This window comes from Myotis nattereri (genome assembly GCF_964212035.1).
Source record: "Myotis nattereri genome assembly, chromosome: 17".
In the NCBI taxonomy this organism is placed as follows: Eukaryota; Metazoa; Chordata; class Mammalia; order Chiroptera; family Vespertilionidae; genus Myotis; species Myotis nattereri.
In genome coordinates, this window is record NC_138092.1 from 35,025,169 (window position 1) to 35,038,666 (window position 13,498).

At 41.0% G+C, this 13,498-nt stretch overlaps 1 pseudogene across 1 annotated transcript; it reads left to right on the forward strand.

Moving 5' to 3' along the window:
* The first annotated feature begins 316 nt into the window (after positions 1-316).
* LOC308533263 (tripartite motif-containing protein 55-like) lies at positions 317-12,217 on the forward strand (annotated as a pseudogene). The gene is made up of 6 exons: positions 317-445; positions 6,417-6,651; positions 7,002-7,024; positions 7,130-7,269; positions 9,284-9,600; positions 11,784-12,217. The product of its transcript is annotated as a tripartite motif-containing protein 55-like (transcript).
* The last annotated feature ends 1,281 nt before the right edge of the window (positions 12,218-13,498 follow it).

A 13,498-nucleotide genomic window follows, 5' to 3' on the forward strand; every position in this document is an offset into this window, starting at 1 on the left:
GCAGGAGAATTCTGTACCCAGGTCAGGGTCCCAGAGCTCCTGTGTCCCTGGTTCTGCCTGGGGTTGTTGTTTCCCTTTCAGGCTGTGCTCACCACCTGCTGGAAAGCCTTTGGTGGCTGTGGACCAGGGGGTGGGGAGCTGTTGTTAAAGAATTCTCCTTTCTGATTGGTGAGGAACCCCTGAGGGACAGGAAATGGAGCAGCCCCTGGAGTGGGCTCTGTCCTTCCTAATTACTTGCCTCTCCCCACGAGGAGCCTGACATCAGCCCTTTGGTCAAGTGTCCATTCCCTTTACATGTCTAATTCTGTCCCTAATCATGCAGCGTCTTGCAGAGCTGGCCTGGCCAGGCACCTAGCCCTGGACTGGTCCTGTCGAGCTGCTGAGCTTAGGAGAAATCACATTGTGGACTCCTTGTTGCCCTTTAAAAGTAATGTGTTCAGTTGAGGTGAGTTCCCATTGATGATGAGAGTGGCATAGTCACAGAAGGGCAGTCTGAGCTGTGTGAGGGGAGTGGCATTTTCCCTGTTGCTGTGTTCTGATGACAGATGAAAGAGCCTTCTGTCCTTCTAGCCATCCTGGCTGATGTGGCTCAGGCTGGGGCATTCCCAGAGCTCTGGATTGCAAGGGCAAGGTCTGGGGCTACCTTCCCTCACCTTACCAGCCCCTGAAATGTCGTGGGACCCAGCTGGGACTGAGGAGGGGGGCTGCTAGTGGGAGTGGAGAAGTGTACTTCAGGAGCTCTCTGCTTCCAGAAAAATGTGCTTGACTTTCATTCTTCATCTCTAGAAAATGAAAGCCCCCCATATAGTCTTTGTAAATGGCACTTATCCTATATCTCTGGACCCCAAGAGAGCAGACAATTAATATTGGCCTTCCTGAGGATAGTGGGCAGGCAGGCTAGAAATAATCCTGTTTTCCAGATGCCTGTCTAGGGGAAACAGCTACAAATTGAAAAATAAATGCTTGATTTTGAGCATTTGCAATATCTGAAAAATGTCAACTTTAATAAAATTCTCTAATAATTTTGCAGTGAGAAAAAATCCACTGTATTTCCAAAATAGTGATTTTACCCAAACAGCTTTGAAGCATTGTCCATGACTATAATAAGAATCATTTTAATAAGCATGCTCTAATTTTTAAGGCAGTATTCAAACAGCAATATAGCATGTGCTTAAAAGAACATTTTTCAGAGTTTGATTTTTATTGTATTTTTTTGGGGGGAGGGTGACACTGGTTAACAAAAGTATACAGGTTTCAGATGCACAATTCTACAACATATCATCAGTATACTGTATTGTGTGTTTACCACCTCAATTCTCCATTCATCACCATTTATCCCTCCTTACACTCTTCTACACCTCCCAACATCCCTTCAACAATCACCACACAATGGTGTCCATTAGGTTTTTCTTTTTGATTTAATCTCTCTACTCCCCCTGCCCCTACCCTCCACCCAGGATAGCTGTCAGCCTGCTCTCATACTATGAGTCTGTCTTTATTTTGCTCATTAGTTCATTTTGTTCATTAGATCCCACATATGAGTGAAATCATATGATTCTTGTCTTTCCCTGACTGGCTCATTTCACTTAGTATAATGTTTTACAGGTCCATTCATACTGTCACAAGGGGTAAGATCCTCTCTCTCTCTCTCTCTCTCTCTCTCTCTCTCTCTCTCTCTCAACGGCTGAGGAGTATTCCATTGTGTAAATGTACCACAGCATTTTTTATCCACTCATCTACTGATGGGCTCTTGGGCCGCTTCCAAATCTTGACTATTATAAATAGTGCTGCAATGAACATAGGGGTGCATATCAGAGTTTAATTAGAGCACTGTCACTTAATTATTGGACCCTGGGCAAGTAGTTACTTCAGCTCTCTGTCCCTTAATTTCTGTAACAATACACTGGGGATAATAATATCTTCTTCACAGTGTTGCCATGATGACTAAATTAGTGTAAGAGGCACAGGCCAGGAGCTCCATAAGTGTCACCTTGTATCATCCTCAGTCATTTTATTCTAATGTTGTTCATGGTCATTTAACCACTGGAGCATCTGGAGCAACTTTTGAAAGGAGTCAGAATGAGCATGTCAGGCTCTTCGTGGATTATGATAGGAGGGTGAAGCAACTCCCTGCAGAGGGAACATTTGAGAATGAATGAAAGTTCTATCTTTATCTAGGAAGCTTTATGGTAACTTGAAATATTGGTAAGCAAGGGAGACTGAACCTCTTCCGGGAAACATACTGACTACCCAGAGCACATGGGACTGAATTGAAATCTGCTCAGCTTGTCTTGGTCTCATGGTTTTTACTGAACCATGGAGCTTGAGTCAGAATGGGCTCACCTGGCCCTCAGCCTTCAGGGAGTTTACTCAAGGAGCTTTTAAATGATCAGAACTAATCCACAAAACCCCTAATGCCAAGAACTCCAGGAGGAAGCATTAGAATTTTCATAAATTATAACATTATTTTTCTAACATGACGTGGGGGTGATACAATATGGTAGAAAAAAAGCATGAGTTTAGGAGTCTTGAGGCCCAAGGCCATTGAATAGAGTTCTTCCCTGAATACAGCACAGAGGCCAGATGGCTGGAGAGGGGGTGAACTCCAGCCCATGTGCCTGGAGAGACAGTGTCTTTCTACTGTGTTGGTCTCTTTTCTAGTGCAGCCTAGCAGACCTGGGCTCTCATCCTGGTCTGCACTCTTGGGACTTCTTCCAAGTTCTTGTAATGGGCCTTTATAAGTGAGGAGTTGGGTTTGATTTCCTTGAGAGAATCTTCCTACCTTAATAGAGTTCTTTCTCTAGTATTATTAATCTACTGTCTACTTTTTACACTTTAATTTTGCTTATTGAAGGGAATTTTGAAGTTCTGTATTTCAAGTGAAGCTGAGTGGGCACTTACAGACCCAGAGCTGCAGCTCCAAACAGTGTATCTCGAATGGAGGAACGTGGTAGACATACGAATACTGGGAGGCTTGGCAGAGCCAGTTGCTCAATGACAAGTGGTGGGGCTAAAAGCTTATCTTCAGCTCTATTTTGGTCACAAAGCCACGCTCCTCACATAGTAAGAGCAGTGGTCACAACTGTCTCAGGTTTTTTCCTATCGCAACCATGGCACATTGCCAAGCTGACATTGCAGGGCTAGAGCATGCAATTTATATCTCAGTGCTGTAAATGACCACTTTGAAACTTGCCAGGAATCAAAAGAGGCATTTTAGATATAAAGAGGCATATCATAAACTGTAAAACATTGGAACTGTAGAGAAAGAGGGATCTGAGCAACTATTTAATCCCATCCTTTAATGTACAGATTAAGAAAAAAAATTATCCTGAGGTAAAATGGTTTCCTTGAGGTTGCATAGCTATTTCTGGCTTTTTTCTTTTGAGCATTGAATTAAGAAGAGGCTTGGGATATCCAGTTAAATACTCATTTCTTTGGGACAGAACAAAATAGAAACTTTTGAATGAGGATTGACCATTCCTAGATTTCATTCATTCATTCAATTATTCACACCATATTTCTCATGTGGGCATTGTCTGCATAGGTAATGCTGGGAAAATATAGGTGAACTAAACAGAAGAGGCACTTGCTTTCCAGAAAGATGTTATTCTAGTGGAAGAGGCAGATGATAAACACATGAATAACAAGATCATTTAGACATCAATAAGTGCCTGGGGAAAAGTGAGCTGCTGAAAGTCTAGCCATGGACTAGCATTTCCTAAACTGTAAATTATAAGCAAATGATAGTTGCTATTAAAATAATAGCAAATTTACAAAAAAATCAATAAAGTGCAAATCATTAAAAAACAGAATAGAAATAAAATAACACGTGGTTTTCCACTTAAGCCACTAAGTAAAAATTATATGGGCCAACTAAGTGATCTAATCTTTGACCTGAGCAAATACATTAGCCATGATAAATGACTTCACATTAGCCTCACTGAATAGAATTCGGCTTTCACAAACTTCTCACACATATTAAATCATATAGGAGAAAACTGTTATGAAACAAAGACATTCCGCTAGTCTCACATACTAATATAATACTCATTATTCTGAATGTTTTAAGTGCACAATTCACTTTAGAAAAATAAGCTAGAAACCATCATATAGTCACAGTAAGCAGTACAGCAACTGAACATCAAAGGCATATTTCAGGAATGCAGTGGGAACGTAGTTGCTTGTAAGCTTAGAACAGGAGGTAAGACAGAGAAAGAAAGTTTGATTGGGAAGCTACTAACAGGCTTCAGTTCCTAGGCTGCATAATAGTCTAAATCTTAAGCTAAAGGGTTGGACATGGATGGGAATTTGGTAAGTCCAGCAATTTACATGTCTGGACATGCTGTGTTGGCCCCTGTACTATTACTTTGACAGCTACCAAGACTCTACACATTTTCATCCCCTCCTGTACTCCTGTTCATCATTTATGTCCAAATTTGGGCATCACTTCCTAGGCATCACCACCCTCGTCGTGTTCCCCTCAGATATCCCCCACCCACACAAAGGGTTGATTAAAGCCCCACCTCTATGCTTCTATGAAGCCTGATATAAATCCTTAATATATTTCAATTATTCAGCCTACTAGGTTATATTATATTATTGGTCCATAGTCTTTCTCATTCAGTGAACTGAGAGCTCCTTGACACCAGGAATTATGTTTAATTCATTGTTAGGTCCCCAGAGCTTTGCACAGTGGTTGGCACAAATGACATACTTAAGAATCATTTGTTAAATGAATGAATAGATGGGTGGATGACAGCAATACTATTATGAGAACTAACTATATTATCCAACGGAGGCAGTGGAGTGCAGGATGTATTGCTTGCACATTTGTGGAGCATCTTCATAATTAACCGTTTGCTTTAAGTCATTCCTTTTCCCCTCTTAGTCTGAGAATAGTAGAGAAATTGGGGGAAAATGAAACATGATTTTTAAAAAAATCTATTCAGCAGATATTTATTGAACATCCGTTCAAGGTGGTATGTGTCCTAGGAAGACCCAGATTCTATCCCCTAGGAGACTATAATTTAGATATTTAAGAAAATCATGTAGAAAAAGAAATACGTGATATCAAAGAGAATAATGTTTACTAAATTAAAAGAACAGGTAATAAGGATCGTACAAAGGTCGGATATGTCAGAGATAAATTGGCTGGGTCTAGGTAGCACCCACTAGGCAGGAGAGGTAGGTTGGATCATCATGGCTCAAAACCTGCTCTCAGCCATAAAGGTCCTGGACCAAGGTGGTCGGGTCCAAGGAAACAGGTACACACACACACACACACACACACACACACATCAAGCTTACTAGAGTTTGAAACACCAAAAGGCCTAACTGGATTTAAACATGGACTCAGAGTATAAAGGGAGCTGGTTGGTACTGGATATACTTTAGTCACACAGTGCAAATGGACAAGGCTGACTTCCCATACAGCCTTTCCCTACAGGAATTCAAGACTAGATTCAATATTTCACTCTCTTATGACAGTATTAGATAAATAGAGCACCTGAATGCAAGTGTATGCCACAAATGATAAGTATTATGGAATTTCAGAAGATTAAAAAATGACATTCAACCATAGAGATCAAGGAAAGCTTCAAGGAAGAAGTGGTATTTCAACAAGTCTTTAAGATAGTTTAGCGTTTGCAACTGTGAATTGTGGTAGACCATTCTAAACAGAGGGGGAATATGAGAAAAGAAAGAGAGTGATTCATTTTTACTGGACACAGGCATGGTATGTGATGGAGAAGAGTAATATATGGTGAAGGAAAGCTGGAATCAGGTAATAAAAAGATTTGAAAGCCATTTGTAAAGTTAAAGTGTTATTCTTTGGGCAATGGGGAGTGTTAACAGAGAAAAAGCACTATATCCTAGGAAAATGAATTTGACAGCAGCATGTCTGTTGGCTTGAAGAGGACATCCCAGATGCTGAGGCCATTGGAAGCTTCAGAATCTACATGGGATGACTGAACTACAACAGCAGCAGTATAGACAGGACAGAGAAAGACTGAGGGTACAACCTAGGAAGTACCAAAGTTTTTTCCTTATACACACACACACACACACACACACACACACACACACTCCAAAACAAAATATAAACCTATAAGCTATCTAACCAATATATAATTTAAAATAAAACCTGTATTAATTTCTATAAAATTATCCATTTATAAAGAACGGAATATGGAAAAATAATTGATCCATTTAGCCAATTTGATTACTTTTGGATTGGCCACATAATTGGATAAAAGTGGGATTTTCAAAGTATCAACACAGTAGCTATCTGTAAGTGATAGCTTAAGGGCAAAGTATCCTACAAAAATAAAGTTTCTTATCTCCCAAAATGTCCAGGTGATTTTTCCAAATAGACATTCTTTCAAACACTTTCTAACATTCGCTAACCCAACTAATAGGAATGCTGCAAAAAAACAGAAACAGGAACTTTGTGAGAAGTTTGATTACCTGTATGGCATCCTGGAGGAGAGGAAGAATGAGATGACCCAAGTCATTACCCGAACTCAAGGGGAAAAACTGGAACATGTCCGTGCTCTGATCAAAAAGTATTCTGATCATTTGGAGAATGTATCAAAGTTTGTCGAGTCAGGAATCCAGTTCATGGATGAGCCAGAAATGGCAGTGTTTCTGCAGGTAAGTCTCCTTTTGGCATCAGAGGAAACTAACCAAGCACATGGGTGTTGGAGAAGTGGTTGTCATCACGTTTTTGTTATGTACATCTCATTCTGATCTATTTTACCAACTAAAATATAAGTTCATCGTGTGCTTATTCTCCATCTGCTGAAACAATTTCATGAGCATATATTTAAGGGACCATGACATTGCTTAAATATAAGATGGTTCTGGTATAAAGGAGCAGTTATTTATGGCATTTAAAATTTAAACTATGAGATTTTCAGAGTCAGCAAAGGAAAGAATTAAGCCTCAACATCATGTTTGATGAGAAGAATTTAAGTAGGCTTGTCTTTTGTTTGCTTTCACAGAATGCCAAAACCCTGTTACAAAAGTAAGTAATTTTCATTTTAAGGAAAAATGCAATACTCTTCATTTTTATCCAAGGCTATCAAAACTGTAAACAGTGACACAAAGTAGCAACTTGTCTTTGTTGCAGAATTTCTGAAGCATCGAAGGCATTTCAGATGGAGAAAATAGAGCATGGTTATGAGAACATGAACCACTTCACAGTCAACCTCAATAGAGAAGAGAAAATAATACGCGAAATTGATTTTTATATTGAGGTTTGTTATTCTTGTGACCATTTGGCCAAAATTGCAAGTGTGTGAAAGCTGCAGAGAGTTCAGTGGGAGAGAAGGTGGATTCAGAGTCACTTTCAGAATGGATGGTGCCAATCTTACAAGGGATATAATCTGATGTGAAGCTCTACTTCATTACAAAATCATATAGTTTGTTGACAGTGTTAATTTAGCTTTGCATATCACAGTGCCCATTATAATGCCATTATTGGGCATTTGACTCTGGGTAGTCAAAAACTTAATAGTTGATGGTGATGATGAAATCTCAATTTCAACCCTCCACAAGGTGTTAGCCACAATGATGTAAGATGTCGTCAGGTACAAGGTTAGAGATGAGATAAAAATAAAACATAGAAGACATATGGATAGATAGTGTAGTTCATCCACTTAATCAAACTTTCAAGGGCAAGAATAGTAGCAAGTCAAGAATAAGTCACAACCTGGTAATAATACTTGAACCATGTGACTAGATGTACTCCATGAGTTATAAATGCATCCCTACCATTTGGCCCAGAAATCCCAATCCCACTCCTGAAATTTATCCTAATGAAATCACTGAAAAGAGGAAAATAACCTTGGAGCTGATCAAGTCTTGGATGGTCTTCACCCATCCTAGCCCATCTAGGTGATGAGGCACCTCAGCTAGACTACTGTTAATGCCAGGAAGCTGTATTAGTGTTCACAGATATAACTTTAGAAGCAAATTTTCCGGATGGATCTTTTGAAAAATTAATATCATCTCTTCTTATTGTCCGAGGGAATATTAAGAGTAACAGGTTAGGAAAAGATGACATTAATTGTGGCAAAAGTCAGCATTCACTGAACAAAGGAAGTAAGCAATTAAAATAAAACTAGATAAAGAAGAGAGTTGCATTTTCATTTGGCTTGATGGAGATAAATAAGTGACAATCCTAATCTTTCAGGAGCTTGTAGATGTGACAGTGTGTGGTAACAATGTGAACAGGCTCTGAGGGTCAGGGGAATGGTGCATGGTGGTGGTGAGGACTAGACACCATACTGAGGAGGGGAGAAAGGAGGATGGTGATGGTTTGGCCCCCTTCACATATGTTCTGTCCACATTTAACTAGAAGCAAAAAACTCCAGCATGATGGCACACTTGGGCGATAGTCAAGTTCTGTTAGAGACGATTTCCCTAGCCCTGGCCATTAATTGTTTTCATGGCTGTAGTGGTCACTGTAATGATTTAAAAATACATTACTGCTGGGGTCCAACCCCAGCAGGTCCAGGGGTCCCCAATGGTGTGGACGGAGTCGGCGAAGAAGGAATGACACGGAGACAGCGTTCAGTTGATCAGCAGCCTAGCCAGGATCTCTAGCCAAGTTCTGGTCAGGATCTCCAGCGAAGTTCTGGTTAGGATCTCCAGCCAGGTTCTGTGTCCACGTTCTCTTGCTAGGTTCTCCAGCCAGGTTCTGTCCAGGTTCTCCAGCCAGGTTCAGTCACCAGGTTCTAGTCAGGTTCTCTTGCCAATTTATGTAGTCAGGTTCAGTCCAGGATCTTTTGCCACGTTGTCTTGCTAGGTTCTGCCTCTAGGTTCTGTGGCCAGTTTCTGTCCAGGATCTTTTGCCATGTTCTCTCCAGCGAAGTTCTTCTGTCTCTAGGCTCTGTGTAGGTTCTGTGTCTAGGGTCTGTGTCCTGTTGTCTTGTTACATATGTATTTATACCAGTTGATTCCAATCCTATCAATCTCTATTCCAAAGGTTAGGGCGTTTCTTATCTCCATTCCAGGGAGTAAAGATTATGTAGCTTAAGCATGATTGTTCGTAGTTAAAGTGATTAATTACCTGCCTGGCACTTAGTTAAGGGGTTTTATTCCCTCCTTAACTTCAGGGGAAAATCCCTACCTGGGGAAACAGCCTTTCTCAGAGAGGTGACCTTGGTTAAAACACATAGTGCCAAGAAGGTGAGCAAACATATTAAGAACAGTATGCCATATATGCCAGGTCCCTTGAAACAGCAAGGATGGACCGGCTCCCGGCACATTACCTTACCAGAAGATGAAGAGGAAGAAGAAGAAGGAGAAGGAGAGGGAGAAGGAGAAGAGGAAGAAGAAGAAGAAGAAGAAGAAGAAGAAGAAGAAGAAGAAGGAGGAGGAGGAGGAGGAGGAGGAGGAGGAGGAGGAGGAGGAGGAGGAATTTGAAGAGGTAGAACATGTTGGAACAGAGCCATCAGAAGAAGAAAAAAGTCTGGGAAAGCCTTGGAGCTCTCTCAGCTGGCCTCAGAGGTCCAGGCTGCCCCAGCAACACTTCCTGTTTCCTCTCCAGAGCCACCTCCAGCCCTGCCACCTGCTGCAGATGCCCCAGTGACACAGGTAACCGTTCATGAGTTCTTTCCTACAGGACATGCCTGTGTGCTTCCTTGACCAACAGCCTAAACAATTTATTCTGCCTTGAGGAAAAGATAATTTTATGCCAGACATTTGTATGTGGAAGACAAAAGATTTCCGGGCAGTCACAATGTCTGGGAGAAAAGTCCCTGTAGACTATTCAACAGATCAGTTGTTATAACTGGTTTGACATGGTTTTCCATTAATAACACCCTCAAATTTGAGGCTATCCTTGTCTGGAAATTGTGTATATGTTACATATTTATAGAGAGCCAATATCATGAAGATTAGGTCTGCTCTGAATACAGATATATGGTATAGGGTGAGAATATGTAATATAGGGTGAAAATAACAATGATGGTACTTTCAAAACTCTGCATTTTCTAGAGATAATATAGAAAGTGAATAGAGAAGACATGGTAGTTTACATCCCTCTTACTTACCCTGAAATACAACTTTTGTTCAATATGCAAATGAAGCCTTGTTTTCTATGTATGTTATTTGTTAAGATTATGTGTTGACAGATTGTTTAAAAATGTACTAAGCCAGCCCTAACCGGTTTGGCTCAGTGGATAGAGCTTCAGCTTTCAGATTGAAGGGTCCCAGGTTTGATTCACGTCAAGGGCATGTACCTTGGTTGTGGGCACATCCCCAGTAGGGAGCATGCAGGAGGTAGCTGATGGATGTTTCTAACTCTCTATCCCTCTCCCTTCTTCTCTGTAAAAAAATCAATAAAATCTATATATTTTTTTAAAAAATGTTCTAAGTCAATTAGTTTATCCCAAATGTTGTACCTGATTGGCTGCCCTTAAATTTCTACGATGTCACTGGCCAGTTTTCAAGCCTTTATGCTGACTGCATGACACCTTCAGCAGACAGGTCCCAACCTGCTGAGTTTGTGGACAATGCAGATTCATCACAAATGAGCCCTGTTTTTGCATCTGTTTTCAAAGTGGATTGAAATTACCTATATAAACAAAACCTTAGAGGGAGAACTGCGGGGTGGAAGTATATCATCTACGCTCTGCCTCCACAGACAACCAGGCTAAAATACTGTTATTTATAGTTCTTAAAATCTTGAAAATCTGAGTATACGAATTGCACTGAAACTGAAAGAGGGGTGATAACTAAATGGGAATAAGCTCAATGGCTGGTTTTAGAAAAGAGGTTTCGGGGGGCCACATATATTAAAAATTAATTTTGGTCAATAGTTTGACCTTTCTCCCATATCAAATGTTTTGCAAGCAAACTTCATTTTAGGGTTCCTGGTCAGGCTACCATCTTGTGAAAGACAAGCCCAGAAAAGAAGAGGGGAACTGCAGAGGCTATGCAGAGGGTACTGTTGGCATTTCTGCCCTTAGCGTTTGCCAAGGGTGAGATGAACTTTTGGACGAAAGGAGCCACATGCTAACCTGACAAGCTCAGGGTAGGCCTTCGTGGCAGTCTTGCAAACTCAGAGACCTAAAATAACCAAAAGATGGTCTGAAAATTAAATATTTAACTCCAACAGGTTAGTGGGTAGTCATGTCCTAAGCTGCTATTTTCCCTGACAAAGATCAACTTTGATCCTTACTGAGCCCATTTGCCTTTTTGCCTCTAAGATAACATATCTGCAAGGTGTCTGGGTAACTTGTAATTTCCTTATTATCCCAGGGCCCCTCAGGGCACAACAAATGGCACCAGGACATTCCCTCATTGTTATTGTTATCAAGTTAATTGTCAACTGTTAATTATGTTAAGCTATCCTGTACCCATCTGTGTAAGAGAAGCACATGTCTATCATTTCACTTTTTCTCCTATCCCAGAGGTTTCCTCTGCTTTGCTTTATCCCTCCTCCTTAATCTATCACCAATGAATTTCATGTAACCCATCTACATCCCTCCTTTGATTGCAAATGTAACCTCGCAATTCTCTGGAGCATTATCTCAATTCATTGAGGTTCAGCTTCCCAGCATATGTCGACAGTTTGGCTCAAATAAACTCACAAAAATTCTTTACAGGTTTCAATGTGTTTTTTTTTTACGTTAACAAACTAAAGCATGCACTGAAGCACGCACAGCACACAGAGCTCAAAATTGTCAAACCTGAAGGGAACTAAAATCGACTGCCTTTTTCCCCCTCTTCTTCTTTTTCTTGTTTTACTTTCGAATGTATCTGTCCTGATTAAGGGGGAGGTTGTATCCACTGGCTTTCTGCTGACCACAGAGTCTGAAACTCCAGTCCCTACAGCAATGGACACTGTGGATCCCTTGCTTTACCCTAGTTGGTATAAAGGCCAAACCCGGAAGCTACCACCAACCCACCTTCCACCCCAGTGAGCGAAGGTCTGGGGCACATAGGGCCTCCTGGTTCTGAGGATGCGAGTGTGCAGAAGGCAGAAGTGGCAGAAGCCGCAGCCAGTGAGAGAGCAGCAGTGAGTGGTAAGGAAACTAGTTCACCTGCAGCTACTTCTCAGGTTAGTGTTGATGCTCTTGTGTCTGAATGCTCCCCTGTGCCACCCAGGTTCCTGCTAGTAACCAGGGCTTCCAAAGGGGCAGACAGAAACCATGGCCTTGGGAAAGTCTCAGGAACAGCTCAGCCCCAACCCTGGCGTATTGTTTAAGCCTCATGTTGACCTGTTTTTTAAACCTTACACAAAACAAAAAATAAAAATCAATTTGACCTCACTCTGTGCATGAGTGGTGACCTCACACCTGGCTTCCAGGGGAGGGTGTCCAGAGAGCCTGGCCCTTAGGCATGCAGTTGAAAGCTGCTTTCCTGCAGTGACTGGCTGGTGTCCCTGTTCCCGTTGCAAGGCCACTTGCCCTTGCTCAGCTTACTCTATGTCCTCCTTGGGCTTCCAAAGACTAATGACCTGCTTTTGTGCCCTTCCCAGCAACCCTCACAGAGTATGTTTGAATTGAGTTCTAAGTCTGCTCTGGAAAATAACCCGTGATTCATGGATTCTGGGAGTGTGCTGGCTACAGCTAGACAAAGATAGTCTTGGCTTGATTAAACTAGTGCTTTCCCTAAGCATGTGCTCCTGGGAGCAGAAAAGCACAGGTTTTCTTCCATTGAATTTTATAAAAAGGGACACTTACTTATTTTTTTCCTTTTTCTTATAATGAAAGATTGACATCAGTGTCTTCTTCCTAACACTGGTTAGATGTTTGCATGGCTCAAAGACTCCCCAGAAGAAATCTACAATTTCTTCGTGAGGAAGAATGTTCATGGTTACTCAATACTCTTGGGCATTCTTAAATGCTGTGTGGATGGGAGTGTCACCCAGACAAGGGGGCTGTCAAACAAATACTCTCTCGTTCCATGCTCCTGGGTCATCAGGTAATTACCAACAACAGACAACATTTTTTCAAAAATTAGAAAATTAGCTACTATCTTGACTGTATCTGCTCAAGTGAACCTTCATTTCATGAGATAAAAAACCAAATGAGTTTGGAAAATTAAAAGTAACAAACAGGCTTTTGTGCCATATATTTATTTTCACAGATGAAAATGACAAAAATAAATGTTTGGTTTGAGGAAAACTTTTGAAGTGGATTTCAGGTTTAAAAAATGGAGTGGACTTTGATTATTCTTAGAAAGTTTCTGGGAATTCTTACATCTTTAGTGGAAGTTGAGTGAGGAGGAGCTGTTTTCTGAACAGACCCTGTGAGGAGCACAAAATAGGGCTCTGAACCAAAATGAAAAGTCCTTCTGAATGATGTTGGGAAAACTATTTGTGATAATATCAGTGAAGTTTTCTTCTTGTTTCCTCACAGGAGTTAGCAATCTGCCTAGCACTTTTGGCTTTTCTTATACTTCACTACATCTGGAGTCAGATTCAGTGCTTGATTTTTACTTTAATGGGTAGGAAACATTTTCTTTTCCCTTGACTAACATCTCA